At 41.9% G+C, this 22,030-nt stretch overlaps 1 pseudogene; it reads right to left on the bottom strand.

Annotated features, from left to right (window-relative positions):
- LOC139023551 (serine protease HTRA1-like) overlaps positions 1-21,744 on the bottom strand; it is a 67,659-nt pseudogene extending 45,915 nt beyond the window's left edge.
- Positions 21,745-22,030: the final 286 nt, after the last annotated feature.

Here is a 22,030-nt window from a genome sequence, read left to right as displayed (position 1 = left end):
ACTGGAGTAGTTGAGGTAGATATGTACGTCAGTGGAGGCATCTGAGGGGAGGACGGCTCATAATAATAGCTGGAATGGAGAAAATGGAATGGCATCAAACACCTGGGAAACCATGTGTTTAAACCTCTCTAGGGTACGTGAGACGGTAGCGTCCCACCTCTTCAACAGCCAGTGAAACTGCAGGGCGCAAATTCAAATACAGAAATACTCATTATAAAAATTCAGAAAACAAAACATATTTTACATAGGTTTAAAGATTAACTTCTTGTGAATCCAACCACGGTGTCAGATTTTAAAAATGCTTTCCGGCGAAAGCATACCTTACGATTATTTGAGAACATAGCCCAGGACAAATCTACAAACAGGTAACCAGCCAAGTAGAAGAGTCAGAAATAGTCAGAAATAGAGATAAAATTAATCCCTTACCTTTGATGATCTTCATATGGTTGCACTCAGAAGACATTCATTTACTCAAAAATGTTCCTTTTGTTCGATAAAGTCTCTCTTTTATATCCAAAAACCTCAGTTTTGTTCGCACGTTTTCTTCAGTAATCCACAGGCTCAAACGCAGTCACAACAGGCAGACAAAAAATCCAAATTGTTCCGTAAAGTTCATAGAAACATGTCAAACGATGTTTATATTCAATCCTCAGGTTGTTTTTGCCTAAATAATCGATAATATTTCAACCGGACAATAACGTCGTCAATATAAAAGGTAAACATGAAAGGCACTCTCTCGGTCGTGCGAATGAAAAAGCTCTGGTGACACTTAAGGACCACTCATTCAGATTGCCCTTACTCCCTATTTTCCAGGATACAAGCCTGAAACAATTTCTAAAGACTGTTGACATTTAGTGGAAGGCATAGGAACTGCAATTCGAGTCCTAAGTCAATGGATACTGTAATGGCATTGAATAGAAAACTACAAAACCAAAACAAATCTTACTTCCTGAATGGATTTTTCTCAGGTTTTCACCTGCCAAATCAGTTCTGTTATACTCACGACACTATTTTAACAGTTTTTATAAATCTACCAGTTATATGCATATCATAACTTCTTGGGCCCGAGAAGCAGGCAGTTTAATTTGGGCATGCTTTTCATCCAAAATTCCGAATGCTGCCCCCTACCCTAGAGAAGTTAATGTATTTGATACCATTCCACTTACTCCTCTCCAGCCAGTACCACGAGCCAGTCCTCCCCAACAAAGATGCCACCAACCTCCTGTGATGTACATGTAGGCAGGGATTAGGAGAAAGTGACTGGTAGTAGGATACATAACAAATAATAATAGCAAACAATATAGCAGTGTAAACAATGCTGAAAAGTGACTATATAAATCATATGGCAATATACTAATGGTAATATGAACATGCAAATAGGAGTAATAGTGACCAGTGGCAAGATAAATAGATGCATACTAATGGTAATGGAAATCAGTATACAGGGAACAGCAGTGTAATGGTAGTAATAAATCAAATCAATAAGAATTTAGCAGCAGCGTGTGGGTGTAAGTGTGTGGCGTCAGTAATGAATGTCAAATCAAAAATCTAATACAATTGTATATGTCACATGCTTCGTAAACAACAGGTTTAGACTAGCAGTGAAATGCTTACTTATGGGTCCTTTTCCAATAATGCAAAGTTAAAGATACAAAATAAAAAATAACACGAGGAATAAATACACAGTGATTTAACAAATAACAATAACAAGTAAAAATAACATGGCTATATTACAGGGAGTACCAGTGCTGAGTCGATATGCAGGGTTATGAGTTAATTGAGGTAGCTATGTACATATAGGTCGGGGTAAAGTGACTAGGCAACAGGATAGATAGACAGTAGCAGCAGCGTATGTGGTGAGTGTGAAAGTGTGTGTGGTGTCAGTATACATGTTGTGCATGTTGCATGCATACTGCATGTGTGCATGTTGTTTGTGTGTGGGCGTAATGTATGTGTGTGTTGAGGTGTAAGTATGTGTGTGAGTAGAGTCCAGTGTGTGTGCATAGAGTCAGTGCAAGAGAGTTAGTGCAAAAAAGGGTCAATGCAGGTCAATCGGGTAGCCATTTGATTAGGTACTTAGCAGTCTTGTTTGGCAGTGTTATGGCTTAGGGGTAGAAACTATTCAGGGTCTTGTTTGTTCCAAACTTGGTGCRCTGKTACCGCTTACCGTGCGGTAGCAGAGAGAACAGTCTATGACTTGGGTGGCTGGAGTCTTTGATMATTTTTTWGGCCTTCCTCTGAAACCGCATGGTACAGGGGGACTAAGCACACACCCCTGAGGGGCCTCCGTGTTGATGTCAGCGTGGTGGATGTATTGTTGCCTACCCTCACCGCCTGGGGCGGCCCGTCGAAGTCTAGGGTCCAGTTGCAGAGTAAGGTGTTCWGTCCCAGGGTCCTSAGCTTAGAGATGAGCTTGGAGTGGACTGTGATTGTTGAATGCTCAGCTTTATTCAATGAACAGCATTCTTACATAGGTATTATTTTTGTCCAGGTGGGTGAGGGCAGTGTGGAGTGCAAAAAATATTACTTMATCTGTGGATCTGTTGGGGCGGTATACAAGTTGGAGTGGGTCCAGGGTGTGCGGGATGATGGTGTTGATGTGAGCCATGACCAGCCTTTCAAAGCATTTCATGGCTATACTGTAGATATGTGTGCTATGGGTTGGGTGATTACCTTGACGTTCTTGGGCACGGGGACTATAGTGGTCTGCTTGAAACAATMTGGTATTACAGRCTGGGTCAGGGATAGGTTGAAAATGTCAGTGAAGACACTTGCCAGCTGGTCAGCGCATGCTCTGAGTATGCGTCCTGGTATTCCATCTGGCTCCGCGGCCTTGCGAATGTTAACCTGTTTAAAGGTYTTACTCACATCAGCTACGRAAAGCGAGATCACACAGTCGTCCGGAACAGCTGGTGCTCTCATCTATGGTTCATGCATGGTTCAGTGTTGCTTGAGTGTGTGTGTGTGGGTCCTAGCATGTTGTGTTTGATCTCCTAATCAAAGTGTTCCCTAAAGTGTGATGCCAGTGAGCCGCCACCACCACCCCAGTGTCCTCCCCTTGCTGTCTGGGAATGGGGGAATGAGCCACCACCACCCCAGTGTCCTTCTTCTGCTGTCTGGTGATCGGGGGAATGATATTCTTGGGCACAGGCTTGGGCGAGGGATCAATACCGGCAGCCAGTGAATCTTCTCAGGTCAATCAGCAGCATTCATGGATCTATTACTTCGCTCAGCATGAGCGTCTCTGGTGCCGCTGATTAATAAGATGGATGCACAGGGACTTGTTGGGTCTGCGGCCCAAATGGCACCATATTCCCTATATTGTGTATTACTTTTGACTAGGGCCTATATTGCTCTGGTCAAATGTAGTGCAGTATATAGGGAATAGAGTGCCATTTGGGATSCACACAGCCTTGCTCTTTTGGGGCGCCAGACGATGAACAACAAATGCAGTTGGCTGGCTGGTGAGTGGTGGAGGGTTTCATAGGAGGCAGGAGCGGAGCCATAACCTCCCTGAAGCAGAAGAAAGACGTCTGGGAGCTGAGGGCCATATTTAAACTTGCCATAATCCCCCCCTGGCTGGATGTTCATTTCTGCATTGGCACAAATTAAAAGGGTGATATTGATTAGTTATTTTTCAGCTGCCATGAGGGGATTGGTTTACCGGTGGGGACACTATGTAACACCTCTTGCAGGCTCTGTATAGACTAGTAACCACATGGGGTCTGGACTCTCTCTGTCTGGGTGCCATAACTACAGTATGAGTTAGGGATTATGTTTTTTTTTACCAGACTTGGGTTCAAATACTATTTTAAATCTTTCAAATACTTTGAGCATTTGAGCTTTAGCCTGCCTGGAGTGATTTCAAATAGCATTTGAAACCAGTTCTGTTTTTTCCAGTCTTGAAATTAGAGGTTTCGCCATTATATCTCTTACTCACAGAGATTCCTCATTGAATGATCTGAGATGAAAGCCATTTTCTAGATTTCCTGTCCAAACAGCAAAACTTCTCAGCCCTCACATTTTACTTAAATTGAAGCGTCTGTTACATGTCATAGAATATGCAAGACAGCTTCAAACTTTCAACATCAATATCTGTCACTGTCTGGCTAGCCCCCTTTTATCACAGACTTGCTGAGGGCAATAGTAACAACGAACGTGCTTGAATTTCAGACTCAGAATCTGGTTGATGTCTCAGACCTCACATGGCTGATAAGGATAGATGGTTGGCTGTTATTTTGATATTGCATGCCCTGTATTAGTTAGACAACCCCAGACCTTTAAATGCCCACCATGCTGAAAGTGACTCATCTAGYAATTCAAAATCTTCAAAATGACAGGTGTGGTAAATATTATATCCTGGTTTCATGTTGACATAAATTAATATTTAAGGACCAGAGAGAATAAGTTAGGCTTTTGACACTGATATATCACTATTTGAAATGGGGTTTGACTTGTTTGGAGGGTCCCTTTGGGGAAATAAATCCTTCCTGCTAACGCTGCTGTCTAAAATGCTAGGCCTGCATCCCAAATGGTCCCGTATTCCCTATATAGTGCACTACGTTTGACCTGAGCCCTATGTGCCCTGGTCAAAGTAGTGCACTATGTAGGGAATAGGGTGCCATTTGGAATGTATTTTAGGAGTCAGTTGTCTGGAAGTGGTTCTGCGAAATGTCTCCTCCTCTCCTCTGTGTTAGTCCATGGACACCGCACCAACTCATTACAGATGCGTAACAAAACCTCAAATTGAGCCCAAGTGCCTTATGTCAGCTACTTAATCCGATTGCAGATCATCCTCCTGTGTTGTTGATTATGTTCCCTAGTTATGCCGTACCGATTTGCTATTTTAACATCTAAAGGACCGACTCCTCTCTTCTCTCTGTCCTCTATGCTCAATATTATGTTGCTGCYTCACTATTTACACATTTAATTAACCTGCTCACCCCAGACATAAATCAATATGTAGATCGGGAAAACGGTTGGCTATTTGGCGAAGGAATACGAAATCACACCAAAAAACAACTTCAATTTACAAACGGTTATGCAGATCAAGCTCAGTTAAGAGCTGAACAGGCCTCTCATTAGAACTGAGTCTGGGGAATCACTGCTCGATGCAGATTTCCCACGTGGCCATCAAAATGCAACTGCTGTTTTTACTCGTTGATGGATTTTCTTGCTGGCAAAGTAGAAGCTGTCAAAATGTTTTTAATGATAATTATGTTATGCACATTCTGACGTTGACATGTTTAGTTTAGCTTTAGGGCGTAATACTGAGTTAATGTCAAAACACAATCTAACCGTATGCCCAGGGGGTTGTTACTCTGAACACTGAAGGCCAAAGCTGCTTTTCCCTCACTTGTGTCCAGTGAATTAAAATGTTATTGTATAGTTTCACAGTTTAGCCAACAGCCTTTTTTATTGCACTTGTGTAAATACAGTAGGCATACATCTAAAGAAGTACATCATTCTCACTTTCAGATGATGGAGTGTTCTACAAAGGTTGATCAAACATATATTAGCATTGGAGATTCATTTTAGAGTGACAGACTTCTAGCAGCTACTACTTATGGATCATTGGTGCAGTGATTGAGTGCAGGAATATTGTTGGTGAAAAGTGACCCGCACGAGCTCTCGTCACAATCAAGGGCTGGGGTAATTCCTTCTGGGCTTTATTAATTCTGAGTTGCTTGGTTTAAATAATGCTCTGATACTTGAGATTAAATTGACTCAACCATTGGGTTTTTGGCACTTAGATACAATCTGAGGGGGGATAAAGCTTCCATCAGATTTATCCTGACTGAATTCAGATAAATTCCTTTGGAGACAAATCCCTGTAACCCTCCTCCCAAAGGCTGTTGATAGACTATCTTCGCTTCCCTCCTCATGCTCCCTCCACAGCACCAGCTGCTTGTGAAATGAGACCTTGGATAGGGTCTGGAGAATTTCACATTTTGTCACATTCATTGTTTGCTCATTCATATTTCCGTGCAGGTAAATGGCAACAGTGCATTCACTGACGGAATAACAAGGGGGTTCAAGACAGTTAAATAGGAAAATAGCTGATGKTTTTTATAATCAATGCTGATTTTATCTTGGGAATTCATTTGGCTTGGTTAATCCATTCCAAAGCTCAGTGASAGGCAAACAGTCAAATTATCCTTGGAGGGATAGATAGTGATTTTGTATTGATCTTCTGATCAGGTGTAACATGTAATCACATATGTGATGTTTATCCCTCCCTCCCTCCATCCCTCCCACACACAACACAATAAAAAGTCTAATCAAATTTTATTTGTAACACGCGCTGAATACAACAGGTATAGTCTTTACCATGAAATGTTTACTTACAAGCCCTTTCCCAATAATGCAAAGTTAAAATGTGCAAAAWAGAATAGTAACACAATCAAATAACAATAACAAGGATATAAACAAGAAGTACCGGGACCGAGTCAATGTGCAGGAAGGGGTATGAGGTAGTTTAGGCAATTGAGRTAATATGTACATGTAGGTAGGGGTAAAAGTGACTAAGCAATCAGGATAGTAGCATCAGAGTATGTGAAGAGTGTGAAAGTGTCTGTGTGAGAGTGTGTGTGTTGGAGTGTCAGTGTAGTGTGTATGGGTAGAATCCAGTGAGTGTGCATAGAGCCAGTGAAAGAAAGTCAGTGCACAAAAACAATAAACTAAATGGGGTCAATGCAAATAGCAGCCATTTGGTAAGACAAGGGGTRGCGGACTATGCATTTTTRTAAATAACAGCTGGTACACCATATCTAAGGAAGTCTCGAGCTATTGCTCGCCTGAGGTAAAGTATCTCATGATAAACTATAGACCACACTACCTACCTAGAGAGTTTTCATCTGTATTTTTCGTAGCTGTTTACATACCACCACAGTCAGAGGCTGGCACTAAGACAGCAATGAATGAGCTGTATTCCGCCATAAGCAAACAAGAAAACGCTCACCCCCGCTCCTAGTAGCCGGGGACTTTAATGCAGGGAAACTTAAATCCGTTTTACCAAATTTCTATCAGCATAATTGTGCAACCAGAGGAAAAAAACTCTGGACCACCTTTACTCCACACACAGAGACACATACAAAGCTCTCCCTCGCCCTCCATTTGGCAAAATGGACCATAATTCTATCCTCCTGATTCCTGCTTACAAGCAAAAATTAAAGCAGGAAGCACCAGTGACTAGATCAATAGAAAAGTGGTCAGATGAAGCAGATGCTAAGCTACAGGACTGTTTTGCTAGGAGAGACTGGAATATGTCCCGGGATTCCTCCGATGGCATTGAKGAGTACACCACATGAGTCATTGGCTTCATCAATTGTTTTAAGGACTCTTGGAAGATTAGTCCAAATGGGGACTAAAAGAGATCCAAATAAAATAAAATCAATAAGTGCATTGATGATGTCGTTCCCATAGTGACCGTACGTACATACCCCAACCAGAAGCCATGGATTACAGGTAACATTCGCACTGAGCTAAAGGCTAGAGCTGCCTCTTTCAAGGAGCAGGACTCTAACCCGGAAGCTTATAAGAAATCCCGCTATTCCCTCCGACAAGGTGACTCTCGAGGAAGGTCGGGAAATCTTGGGTGCACTCGGCCACGGGACCGTCGGGGACTTCAGAGATGACTCGGAGGCGAGGTGGAATCCCTGGACATGCGAGTGTAATCGAATATACTCTCCATCCATCGTTCCCGCAATCGCCCATCGATGCGGATGCTCAAAGCGATGAGGGAGTCAACATCTGTGGGTAACTCCCGAGCCGCAAGCTCGTCCTTAACTTCTTGCCACACGGGTCCCTTTAGCGGGATCATTTTCGTAAACAACCGCTGAATTGCAGAGCGCCAAATTTAAAAAAAATACTAAAAATATTTATAATCATGAAATCACAAGTGAAATATACCAAAACACAGGTTAGCTTGTTGTTAATCCACCTATTGTGTCAGATTTTGAAAATATGCTTTACAGSGAAAGCAATCTAAACGTTTGTGAGTTTATCAATCACTAGACAAAACAGTAATAACAGCTAGCCTCAAATTAGCTTGGTCACGAAAGTCAGAAAAGCAATAAAATKAATCGCTTACCTTTGATAATCTTYGGATGTTTGCACTCACGAGACTCCCAGTTACACAATAAATGTTATTTTTGTTCGATAAAGATTAGTTTTATAACCAAAAACCGCCATTTGGTTTGCGCGTTATGTTCAGAAAACCACAGGCTCGTTCCGATCCTGAAAGGCAGACGAAAATTCCAAAAAGTATCCGTAATGTTCGTAGAAACATGTCAAACGTTTTTTATAATCAATCCTCAGGTTATTTTTAACATACATAATCTATAATATTTCAACCGGACGGTAACCTATTCAATACTACAGAGAAATAAAATGTTGAGCTACATCTCTCGCGCGCAGGAACTAATCAAAGGACACCTGATGCGTTTTGAAAAATCGCGCTATTTTTTCAACAATATATCCGCCATATTGTGCAGTCAACAGAAGTCAGAAATAACATTATAAACATTCCCTTACCTTTGATGATCTTCATCAGAATGCACTCCCAGGAATCCCAGTTCCACAATAAATGTTTGTTTTGTTCGATAATGTCCATCATTTATGTCCAAATTCCTCCTTGATGTTCTAGCGTTCAGTACACTTTCCAAACTCACAACGCGCGGGCAAGTCCAGCGGAAAGTACGGACGAAAAGTTAAAAAAGTTATTTTACAGTCCGTAAAAACATGACAAACGAAGTATTGAATCAATCTTTACGATGTTTTTAACATAATTCTTCAATAATGTTCCAACCGGAGAATTCCTTTGACTTCAGAAGTGCGATGGAACAGAGCTCGCTCTCAGATGAACGCTCATGGTCAGCGCATGTTCAGGTCATGGTAGACCTTACTCAATCCCCTCTCATTCGGCCCCACCTCACAGTAGAAGCATCAGACAAGGTTCTAAAGACTGTTGACATCTAGTGGAAGCCAACATTACCAATATCCCACTGTATCTTCAATAGGAGCTGAGTTGAAAATCGACCAACCTCAGATTTCCCACTTCCTGGTTGGATTTTTTCTCAGGTTTTTGCCTGCCATATGAGTTCTGTTATACTCACAGACATCATTCAAACAGTTTTAGAAACTTCAGAGTGTTTTCTATCCAAATCCATAATATGCATAATATGCATATGCTAGCTTTTATGGCTGAGTAGCAGGCCATTTACTCTGGGCACGCTTTTCATCCGGACGTGAAAATACTGCCCCCTACACCAAAGAAGTTAACCTCCTCAGAGACGCCATGAAGGAATATGTCGAACAGTGCTTCCGGGTTCCACGCACTCTCCGCTGCCAACATACAGAAATCCGCTGCATAGTCGGCCACAGTTCGGGTGTCCTGCCGGAGCTGGATTAGCTTCCGGGCAGCTTCTCTCCCGAGAACGGGGCATCAAAGACCGTCCTCACCTCTCCCACGATCCCCTCCAGCCTCGCGCATTTGGCTGGCTGCTGTTCCCATACAGCGGTAGCCCAGGTGAGAGCCCTTCCAGACATCAGCGTGATGAGGTAGGCTATTTTGGAGTGATCCGAGGGAAAGGAGGAGGGCTGAAGCTCGAAAATGAGGACACACTGAGCTAGAAATGCCCGACAGGCGCTTGGCTCTCCATTAACTTCACTAGGGTAGGGGGCAGCATTCTGAATTTTGGATGAAAATCCATGCCCAATGTAAATGCCTGCCTTCTCGGGCCCAGAAGATATTTATGCATATAAGGAAGGAAGTATTTTTATTTATTTTTAATAGTTTTCTATCAAATGCCATTACAGTATCCATTGACTTAGGACTCAAACTGCAGTTTCTATGCCTTCCACTAGATGTCAACAGTCTTTAGAAATAGTTTCAGGCTTGTATTCTGAAAATGAGGAATAAGAGCTTCGGAATGACTGGACGCTAAAGTGTCACAGAGCTTTTTCATGCGCTCGACAGAAGAGAGAGCAATTTTGTTTACCTTTTAAATTGACGACGTATTGTCCGGTTGAAATATTATCGATTATTTAGGCTAAAAACAACCTGAGGATTGAATATAAAACATCGTTTGACATGTTTCTATGAACTTTACGGATATCAATTAGGATTTTATTTGTCTTCCTGTTTTGACTGCGTTTGAGCCTGTGGATTACTGAAGAAAACGTGAACAAAACTGAGGTTTTTGTATATAAAGAGACTTATCGTTGAAAAATAAACATTTATTGAGTAAATGAATGTCTGCTGAGTGCAACCATATGAATATCATCAAAGGTAAGGGATTCATTTTATCTCTATTTCTGACTCTGACTGTTCTACTTGGCTGGTTCTGTTTGTAATGAATTGTCTAGTGGGCTATGTTCTCAAAATAATCGTAAGGTATGCTTTCGCCGTAAAGCATTTTTAAAATCTGACACCGTGGTTGGATTCACAAGACGTTCATCTTTAAACCTATGTAAAATATGTTTTGTTTTCTGAATTTTTATATGAGTATTTCTGTATTTGAATTTGGCGCCAGCAGTTTCACTGGCTGTTGAAGAGGTGGACGGTACCACATACCCAAGAGATGTTAAAGTGTTCCAGAGGAGGTAACCGGGGTTCCCGGAAGGTGGAGGGGCCGGTGGGCGGCGCTGTTAAACTACCAAGTTGCTGAGGGGCGGTGGGTTACCACAGTGGCAGGCTGCCCCCCAGACAACCCGCGGAATTGCTCCAGCAGCTGTCCCAGCTTGGTCATGGCACTCAGCAATGTTTGGACCCCCTCAATCAGCCCACGATGCAATTCCTTGTGCCTACCAATGGAGGCTATTTGGGAGGAGATGGAGTTGCGCAGTTGTCCGGGTCTTTTGGGTCAGTCATGGCCAGTTCGTACTATCAGGTATGAAGGTAAGACCAGATGCAGACATGTCGAATAAACAATATTTTAATTTTCCAACAGGGGAAGGCAATAGACAGGTCAAGGCAGGGGTCAGTAAACCAGAGGTGGGGCAACGGTACCGGGCGGCAGGCAGGCTCAGGGTCAGGCAGAGGTCAGTAATCCAGAGGGGGGACAAAGGCACAGGTCGGAAGGGCAGGTTCAGGGGCAGGCAGAGTGGTCAGGCAGGTGGGCTCAGAGACAGGACAGGCAAGGGTCAAAACCAGGAGGGCGAGAAAAGAGAGACATGAAAAAGCAGGCGCTTGCCACAAACCGCTGGTTGACTTGAACAAACAAGACAGACTGGCAACAGACCAACAGAGAACACAGGTATAAATACAGGGGATAATGGGGAAGATGGGCGACACCTGGAGAGGGGTGGAGACAATCACAACGACAGGTGAAACAGATCAGGGTGTGACAAAGGCAAAACAGGTGTTTCTCTTTTTTAGTGAGTCGTTCTCTTTGATGTACATCTATAGAGTAGGAGTATCTATCTGAGGAAATATGCAGGCTAAGCACTTTTGATGTTCAGACTTCCAGTGATCTGTTGTTATGGATCTGAATACAGGTTAGGGGAACCAATCAACCCTTTGGTTTCTCTGTGTTAATTTACCTCTCTTTGGTTTCTAGGAAATGTGAGAAGTCTAGATCAATCAGTGTAGATGAGGCTATGAAGTCCAACATCCATCGGTAATCTCAGGATCCTAAGATACTATTTCACAATTTATTTAGGTTTGACATCAGAAAAGTTTATATTCATCTTATCCTATATAGGGTTATTGTCATTACACAAACCGATGTGTCAGAAACAAGATGAATGTTGAAATTGGCAGAGAGAACCAACAAGGGAACACCATGCCTCAGGGCCACAACTTTCAATGGGAACGTGGGAACATGACCCCTACACATTCTGAAATTGCATTTTTGTCCCACCCAGTTTTATCATTGCACTGTGATACAAAAAGYGGTGTCGGTGTGCTTTAGAACCATGCAGACGCCTCAGAGTGGTCAGGTAGRCTGTTTGGCGTTATCAACCGGCTGGATTTACAGTGGCAAGAAAAAGTATGGGAACCCTTTGGAAATACCTGGATTTCTGCAWAAATTGGTCATAACATTTGATCTGATCTTCATCTAGGTCAMAACAATAGACAAACAKAGTCTACTTAAACTAATAACACACAATTATACATTTTCATGTCTTTATTGAACACACCGTGTAAACATTCTATAAGGGCACAGGGCGAGATCCAGATGCAGACATGGGAGGCAGATGGTTCGAGTCTCTGATATTTATTATAATCCAAGGGGCAGGCATGAGAATGGTCGTGGACAGGCAACATATAATTAACAAGGTCAGAGTCCAGGAGGTACAGAGTGGCAGRCAGGCTCGAGGTCAGGGCAGGCAGTATGGTCAGGCAGGCGGGTTCAGAGTCATGGCAGGCAAGGGTCAAACCCGGGAGGACTAGCAAAAGAGAGATAAGAAAAGCAGACACACGGAAAAACASGCTGGTTGACTTGACAAGACAGGACGAACTGGCAACAGACAAACAGGGAACACCGGAATAAATACCCAGGGACTAATGGGGAAAACGGGTAACACCTGGAAGTGGGTGGAGACAATCACAAAGACAGGTGAAACAGATCAGGGCGTGACACATTCACAGTGCAGGGTGGGAAAAGTATGTGAACCCTTGGATTTAATAACTGGTTGACCGTCCTTTGGCAGCAATAACCTCAACCAAACATTTTCTGTAGTTACAGATCAGACCTGCTCAACGGGCAGGAGGAATTTTGGACCACTCCTCTTTACAAAACTGTTTCAGTTCAGCAATATTCTTGGGGTGTCTGGTGTTAACTGCTCTCCTGAGGTCATGTCACAGCATCTGAATCGGGTTGAGGTCAGGACTATGACTGGGCCACTCCAGAAGGCGTATTTTCTTCTGTTGAAGCCATTCTGTTGTTGATTTACTTCTGTGTTTTGGGTCGTTGTCTTTGTTGCATCACCCAACTTCTGTTGAGCTTCAATTGGCGGACAGATAGCCTTACATTCTCCTRCAAAATGTCTTGATACACTTGGGAATTAATTTTTCYGTCAWTGATAGAAAGCTGTCCAGGCCCTGAGGCAGCAAAGCAGCCCCAATCCATGATGCTCCCTCCATCATACTTTACAGTTGGGATGAGGTTTTGATGTTGGTGTGCTGTGCCTTTTTTCTCCACATATAGTGTTGTGTGTTCCTTCCAAACAGCTCAACTGTAATTTMATCTGTCCACAGAATATTTTGCCAGTAACCCTGTGGAACATCCAGGTGTACTTTGGCAAACTTCAGAATTGCAGCAATGTTTTTTTTGGACAGCATTGGCTTCTTCCGTGGTGTCCTCCCATGAACACCATTCTTGTTTAGTGTTTTACATATTGTAGACTTGTCAACAGAGATGTTAGCATGTTCCAGAGATTTCTGTAARTCTTTAGCTGACACGCTAGGATTCTTCTTAACCTCATTGAGCATTCTGCGCTTTGCTCTTGCAGTCATCTTTGCAGGATGGCCACTCCTARGGAGAGTAGCAACAGTGCTGAACTTTCTCAATTTATAGACAATTTGTTTTACCATGGACTGATGAACATCAAGGCTTTTAGAGATACTTTTGTAACCCTTTCCAGCTTTATGCAAGTCAACAATTCTTAATCCTAGGTCTTCTGAGATCTCTTTAGTTCAAGGCATGTTTCACATCAGGCAATTCTTCTTGTGAATAGCAAACTGTTTTTATAGGGCAGGGCAGCTCTAACCAACATCTCCAATCTTGTCTCATTGATTGGACTCCAGGTTAGCTGACCCCTGACTCCAATTAGCTTTTGGAGAAGTCATTAGCCTAGGGGTTGTTGTTTAAATGTTTAAATGATGTATTCAATATAGACAAGAAAAATACAATAATTTGTGTGTTCTTAGTTTAAGCACACTATGTTTGTCTATTGTTGTGACTTAGACACCACCGACCGTGTGAACAGAGGCAGCTGTTGTCTGTGTCTGTTGTGCTTTTTCGCCGAGTTGTAAAAGCAAGCAGAGCAGAAACTGGCTACTCTTTATTTGACTGATGTAGCTGGCAAGGTAACTGCTATTTGACTTAACAGAGAAAAAGTATTTGTTCACAGTACTGAGTTTGTAGTGTAACTGACATGAAATGTTAGCTAATGCATTAGCTACATGTTTCATCCCCTTTTGACTAAAGTTCTGTCTGTAGAGAATGAGCTACCACAGCCAGTTCAGATCTATCCTCTAGCTTTCTGTCTATTAGCAGTATCTATCAGCTGTTGTGTGTAYTAAAATGTTTTGTAACCTTTGTTTTGTCCCGTTTCAACAGAAGTAAATTAACTTGGCTTGTTTTYGCCAGTTGATGTACCATTAGAGCTAGCCAAACATTGGCTAACGTTAGCTAGCTTATTTTTGCATCAATCACACTAGTCTAAACCTGAATCAAACAATGAAACCAGTGGCCAAACGATTGAAGACCAATATTCGGACGTTTTTTTKACAGCTCAATATGAGTTTTTTTATAGTTAGTACAGCAATGTAACATTATTGATCTGTCAGTTTCTCTAGGTAATTCCCTTCTTTTCACACTGACATGGTATAAACAGCTCTACAGGCTTCACTGYCATGGTGCACAGTCGGTACAGAACACTATGCTCATCATGTCTTAGCAGGATCAGATGGTGTCGCAGCAAGGTCAAACAGCCAGGGAAGACCAGTCTACGGAGCTCTGGGGAGTTTTACAGTATATTATAACAACCAGTGAATGGATACACAGTTCCATCTTGAGTTAACATTTTGGGCTCCCGAGTGGCGCAGCGGTCTAAGGCACTGCATCTTAGTGCTAGAGGTGTCACTACAGACACCCTGACTCAAATCCAGGCTGTGTCACAACCGGCTGTGATTAGGAGTCCCATAGGGCGGAGCACAATTGGCCCAGCATCGTCTGTGTTTGGCTGGTGTAGGCCGTCATTGTAAATAAGAATTTGTTTTTAAATGACTTGCCTAGTTAAATAAAATTTTAAATAAATGAAAAAGTTGATGGGTGAGCTACAGACTGGGATCTGGAAATAATGGTCATTTCAATTATTGAACTATTGATTCTATTCTTGGGTAATATAATGTATAAATGTACACCAAGGTAATTCTTTGTCGTGCCTCATCTGAGCAGGATCAGATGGTGACTGGAGTCTCAGGAGGGTCAGGTAATCAGGGAACAGCATTCTCTGATGGAGCTRAAAAACTTTTGCAGATGCAACACTTTATTGTCTTWKTGCAGCAAACACTGGACAAGCCAGAAGCTTCAAAGATTGAAACTATTTTAAGGCAGTCTGATAAACCTCTACATCTGATTTCCAAATGGTATCAAGGGTTGATARAGACTTTTCCYGATGAGACAAAACATGTAAAACAAAAATGTGAGGAAGACCTGGGAGACACTATTGATGGTGATGAATGGATACAGATATGTTTGAATGCCCAGTCATGTTCATAWAATCTCAGACATAAATTACTACAGTTTAAGACCATTTAATAGAATGTACTATATGCCAGTGAAACTGAATATCATGCACTCTGAAATGTAATTCCTCTGCTGGAGGTGTAAAACAAAACATATTTGCATATGGAATGCGCTTGTGAAGGCTGGCTGAATTCTGGCAAAGAGTATGTTCTTTATCTCAGCATGTCTACAGATTCTCTTTTCTCCCTGTTTTTGTTTGCTTKGAAATGTTGATAGTGGAGACTGATATCAGAAGAAACTGTGTAACCTAGCATTTATAGCGGCTAAGAAATGCATTGCCATTAAAAATAAGGTTGGTTATCCTCCGACAATGTCACATTGGATGTCAGAAATGTAAAGTTATGTMTCACTAGATTAGATATATTACAAGATTAAAGGTATAATGTGCAACTTTCAGAAGGTCTTGATTCCTTATATGGAAAACTGTACGGCAACATGAGTCTGTTTGGAAAACATGCCCACGTCTGGGGAGGTACCTATTTAGGCAATCCCTAGCGGCTGGACTGCTCATCCCTGGCCCTGGGGGTCTGCCGWACTGTTGGTTRTCACTCTAGCCTTGGCCTAATGCACTTGAAACCAATAATGAATGTTTCACTAAGATCCTAAAGCTGAGCGGGGTGTGTTGGGTTGGGGCGCTGCAGGGCGGTGGAGCCTTAGGGGCAGGACGGGGTGATCCAGCTATATAAAAGATCTAGAGTACTGTTAGGCCTTTRATATGAATTACAGTGCCCTCTGTAATTATTGGGTCAGTGAAGCATTTTTTCTTCTTTTGGCTCTGTACTTCAAAAGCGTGGATTTCAAATCAAACAATGACTATGAAGATACAATTTMATTTGAGGGTATTGTCGTCCATTAAGGGTGAACCATTTAGAAATTAGAGCACCTTTTGTACATAGTCCCCCCCCCCCATTTTAGGGGAGAAAAAGTATTGTGACAAATTCACTTATATATGTATTAAAGTAGTAAACAGTATTTACATTCATAGCATGACTGCAGAMCATGGAGCTCGTGACTCTACACATTTGTTGGATGCATTTGCTGTTTGTTTTGGTTGTTAAAGATGATTGTGTGCCAAATATAAATTAATGGTAAATCATCTATTGTCATTTTTATTGTAAATAGGAATAGATTGTTTCTAAACAMTTCTACATTAATGTGCATGCTACCATGATTACAGATAATCCTGAATGAATCGTGAATAATAATCCTGAATGAGTAAGAAACTTAGACGCACAAATATCATATCCCCAAGACATGCTAACTTCTCACCATTACAATAACAGGGGAGGTTATATTTGTGCGTCTAACTTTCTCACTTGTCATTATTCACGATTCATTCAGGATTATCCATAATTATGTTAGCACCCACATTCATGTAGAAGTGTTTAGAAACATATTATATTCTTATTATTAATAAAAGGGACCCCAAAATTACCCCAAAATGTTCATATTTGACTGTGTAGAAATGTAGGAAACAGATTGCCCCAAAAATTCTGAGGGATGACCCCCAGACCCCCCGCAAGGTTATGTCCCCCCACACTTTTAAAACGGAAGTTGCACCCCTGCCATGACTTGTTAGAAATCTAGATTAAACTCCTTTGAATTGTGAGTAATATTTATCAGATATTTTATCCAAACTAAATTAGCCAATTACACTAATTACCATTGTTCGTTTGATAAATGGCAGCTGCAGCTAAGGTTGTCTAATTTGAACAACCATGCAGATTGATGTCATACATCCCTCATTAATTTCAATTTGAAAACATAAAGAAATCATTATGGAAAGCATATCTCATTCAGCTGTTAGAGGTTASATTACATACATACTTTTCATACTTTTTAGCCTTGGTCTAATGCACTTGAAACCAATAATGAATGTTTCAAAGATCCTAAARCTGAGTGGGGTGTGTTGGGTTGGGGCGCTGCAGGGCGGTGGAGCCTTAGGGGCAGGACGGGGCGATCCAGCTATATTTTGTGCAAGTAAAAACAACCATGCAGATTGATGTCATACATCCCTCATTAATTTCAATTTGAAAACATAAAGCAATCATTATGGAATGCATATCTCATTCAGCTGTTAGAGGTTACATTACATACAGTACATACTTTTCTGACACAAACCCCACAGCAACTCAAAGTATTCAACTGTAACTCTCCAGCCCAAATGGCACCCTAATCCTTATTTTAGTAGTGCACTGTATAGGGAATAGGGTGCCATTTGGGATGAAGACAAAGTCTTCAACTAAGTGTCTAGAAAGAAACTACAAAGAGCCCAACAAGTTCAGAAGTACACTCTCACATATCCCCCACTACAGTAAACACTGGCGATGGGCAACATCATTGAACAATGATTAATACACTACATCTTCAACAGGCTTTAAGAGGTGTAAGCTGCCAGAGAGGATAGGATAGGTCTGACTATGAAGAAAGAGAGGACTGTCCTTCATGTCCTTCATGTTCCCTATGGGAGCTAGCTCTCTACTAGCTGATTACTGCCTGGGGATCAAATGGGAAAGGGAGCCATTCTAATGTACCCATAACTCAAGAGGAACCATGCTATTCAACTATTTGTATGTATTAAATCTGTTAGAAATGGAAGCAATTATTCGTAAGAGCCATTTTGCTATACAATGGGGAATTCTCTGAAATACATTCAATAGAGTCTTGCAAGTGATGATGCATAACCGATTAGATATTACTTTATTACTGGATTGGTCTGCCAGGGAATTGAATTTGCACTGAGTACGAAAGGACCAACCATTATGCTGATAGAATAGGCCCTCTACCTGCAGTGAGACTATGCATTTGGCAAAAAAATATACCAAACCATGCAAACACCTTATCTTTGTATTCACAGAACAGACGTTATGCTACAACACAAAACAATGCTATTTGGAAATGCAATCCTCTTGTCTGTGCTGGGGGACTGCAAGGTTATACTAAAATAAAACAAGGGATAACAATATTTCAGAATGCAATACATAAACCAAACTGGGTGAAACATACACCCTTTCTCATTCTTGAAGGATATCAGATGCCGCTGCAGACACATTTTAAAGGGTAGTATGCACAAACGTGTTCACTTACACCATGGATGTGTCCCAAAAATGCACCCTATTCCSTATAATAGTGCACTACTCTTGACCAGAGCCCAAAGGGTCCTGGTGAAAAGTAGTGCACTACATAGTGTATAGAATAAGGTACCATTTKGGATGTAGACCACTAGTCATAAATGCAATCCTGGTCCTCCATGTCCTCTGAGAACACRGCTCAGAATACAATTTGGTTATCACCGACAGTTTCAGTTCTGAAATGCAACAATACTTCAGGTCAGTCTGAGAGCAGAATTAGGATGTGTCCCAAATAGCACCCTATTCCCTATATAGTACACTACTTTTGACCAGATTCAAAAGTAGTACACTATATAAAAATAAGAGTGTAATTTGAGATGCAACCTGTCAGAAGTGTTATGGAGATGTTTCGACGGGTGCCGCATCTCTTGAGTACAGTCGTTTTCACACATCTATGTCACATCAAATTCCAAGACTATTTAAATGATAGTGTTCATTATTATTGTTTGGAAGAAACAGACTGTTTCATAAATTCTATATGGCAGTTGAATGTTAAACTGTACTGCCGTGTCTCTTTTTTTTCATCTGAAGTCTAATCCACATGTCTGTGTGGTTRGCCGGGATTCAATCAAAGGCGCTGTCGATTATGTGCCTTTTAGAGGCCGTTTTCCTGACGTTTGCAGAGATTGCATCGTGCTTTTGATTGAATCCCAGCCTTGGTCTTCTAGAAACACGTAGAAGTTGCATTTGATTGCTGCCACAAAGTAATTTTGATGTTCACTTGTAATTATTAGATTGACGATTTCAACAGCAGAGGCCACCTTAAAGAGCAACCATTTACTGGAGCATTTTGCTATTTGGAATTGGAGCTACTAGAGATTTTTGGTAACTACACTGAACAAAAATATAAATGCAACATGCAATTTCAACGATTTTACTGAGTTASAGTTCATATAGAAATAGTCAATATAAATATAAATAAAAWGAATTAGTGTCACGTTCTGACCATAGTTCTTTTGTATTTTCTTTGTTTTAGTGTGGTCAGGGCGTGAGTTGGRTGGGTAATCTATGTTTTCTATTTCTGTGTTGGTTTTCTGTGTTTGGCCTGATATGGTTCTCAATCAGAGGCAGCTGTCAATCGTTGTCCCTGATTGGGAACCATATTTAGGTAGCCTGTTTTCTGTTGGGTTTTGTGGGTGGTTGTTTTCAGTCTTTGTGTGTCTGCACCAGATAGAACTGTTTCGGTTTTCACTTTGTTGTKTTTGTATTTTKAGTTGTTCACTTCATTAAATAAGATGAACAATTACCACGCTGCGCATTGGTCCTCTGATCCTTCAAACTTCTCCTCCTCTGACGAGGWGGAAGACRACAGCCGTTACAATTAGGCCCCAAACTATGGATTTCACATGACTGGGCAGGCACACAGCCATGGGTGGGCCTGGGAGGGCATAAGCCCACCCACTTGGGAGCAAGGCCCACCCACTGGGAAGCCAGGCCCAGCCAATCCAAATGGGTTTTTCCCCACAAAAGGGCTTTATTACAGACAGAAATACTCCTCAGTTTCATCAGCTGTCCAGGTGACTGGTCTCAGACGATCCCGCAGGTGACTAAGCCGGATGTGGAGTTCCTGGGCTGGCATGGTTACACGTGGTCTAGAGTTGTGATGCCGGTTGGATGTACTGCCAAATTCTCTAAAACGATATTGGAGGCGGATTATGGTAGAGAAATTAACATTTGATTCTCTGGCAACACCTCTGGTGGACATTCCTGCAGTCAGCATGCCAATTGCACACTCCCTCAAAACTCTGTGGCATTGTGTTGGGTGACAAAACTGCATATTTTAGAGTGGCCTTTTATKGTATCCAGCACAAGGTGCATCTGTGTAATGATCATGCTGTTTAATCAGCTTCTTGATATGCCACACCTGTCAGGTGGATGGATTATATTGGCAAAKGATAAATGTTCACTAACAGGAATGTAAACAAATTTGTGAACAAAATTTGAGAGAWATAAGCTTTTTGTGTAATGTATTTGGAACATTTCTTGGATCTTTTATTTCAGCTCATGAAACAACAACACTTTACATTTATATTTTTGTTCAGTATACAGGTATGTTTTCATTAGGTTATGGATAGAAAATACAGGTCTTTAAAGGATTTTGTCACAAACATTGCGTTCACTGTTAACTTGTTAGACTTATGTGGATCAAAATCTCTTCAGCCTTTCTCCTTTTGAAAAGCAGCCTGATTCTACATGTTGCTTGGATTAAGACCAAATGGCATGGATTAAGTGATTGGTTGGCTTGGCTTGCATTGGTCCTGTGCTTGCCAGGCCTCACTGGATGGTTGAATAAGCTTGACTAGAATACTATATAAGGCCCTGTCACGCTGTCAGTGCAGTTCCCCCATTCACTGCATGTGCCATTCAGYTTAGGGACATTGGCTCCAATGGAAATTCTCAAGATAAATGTACACAGCTGGTATTGGAAGGCTAGCTGACATTTTCAACTAATTGTCGACCAATCTCTCTTCATAAGGGCAAGAGTTGATGGCTGAACTTGGAACTTTGAGGGAGATGGCTTTTGAAATGTCACCTGCACTGAAAAATAACTCATTGGGTCCTAGATTAAATGAAAATATGTTATTTCTCCCCTGGGCCCCGGTGCGAGTTCCCTGCACACACTAAATTAAATGAAACAACGAGATCAGAGTACTTTCAACTGGTGAGACTATTTCTATCTGGTCTGTTCATGTTTCTTGTGTTRTTTAAATCTATTAAATAGGCTTACAGTGCATTCGCAAAGTTACTCAGTACTTTGTTGAAGCACCTTTGGCAGCAATTACAGCCTCGAGTCTTCTTCGGTATGATGCTACAAGCTTGGCACACCTGTATTTGCGGAGTTTCTCCCATTGTTCTCTGCAGATCCTCTCAAGCTCTGTCAGGTTGRATGGAGAGCGTCGCTGCACAGCTATTTTTAGGTCTCTCCAGAGATGTTTGATTGSGTTAAAGTCTGGGCTCTGGCTGGGCCACTCAAGGACAATCCAAGACTCTCCCTGAAGCCGCTCCTGCGTTGTCTTGGCTGTGTGCTTAGGGGCGTTGTCCTGTTGGAAGGTGAACCGCCGTCCCAGTCTGAGGTCCTGAGCACTCTGGAGCAKGTTTTTATCAAGGATCTCTCTGTACTTTGCTCCGTTCATCTTTGCCTCGATCCTGACTAGTCTCCCAGTCCCTGCCGCTGAAAAACATCCCCACAGCATGATGCTGCCACCACCATACTTCACCGTAGGGATGGTACCAGGTTTCCTCTAGATGTGACGCTTGGTGTTCAGGCCAAAGAGTTCAATCTTGGTTTTATCAGACCAGATAATCTTATTTCTCATGGTCTGAGAGTCCTAGGTGCCTTTTGGCAAACTCCTTTTGGGCTGTCATGTGCCTTTTACTGAGGAGTGGCTTCCGTCTGGCCACTCTACCATAAAGGCCTGA

Source organism: Salvelinus sp. IW2-2015, linkage group LG33 (genome assembly GCF_002910315.2).
Source record: "Salvelinus sp. IW2-2015 linkage group LG33, ASM291031v2, whole genome shotgun sequence".
Lineage (NCBI taxonomy): Eukaryota > Metazoa > Chordata > Actinopteri > Salmoniformes > Salmonidae > Salvelinus > Salvelinus sp. IW2-2015.
The sequence above is the reverse complement of the archived record's forward strand: the minus strand, read 5'-3'. Positions and strand labels throughout refer to the sequence as shown.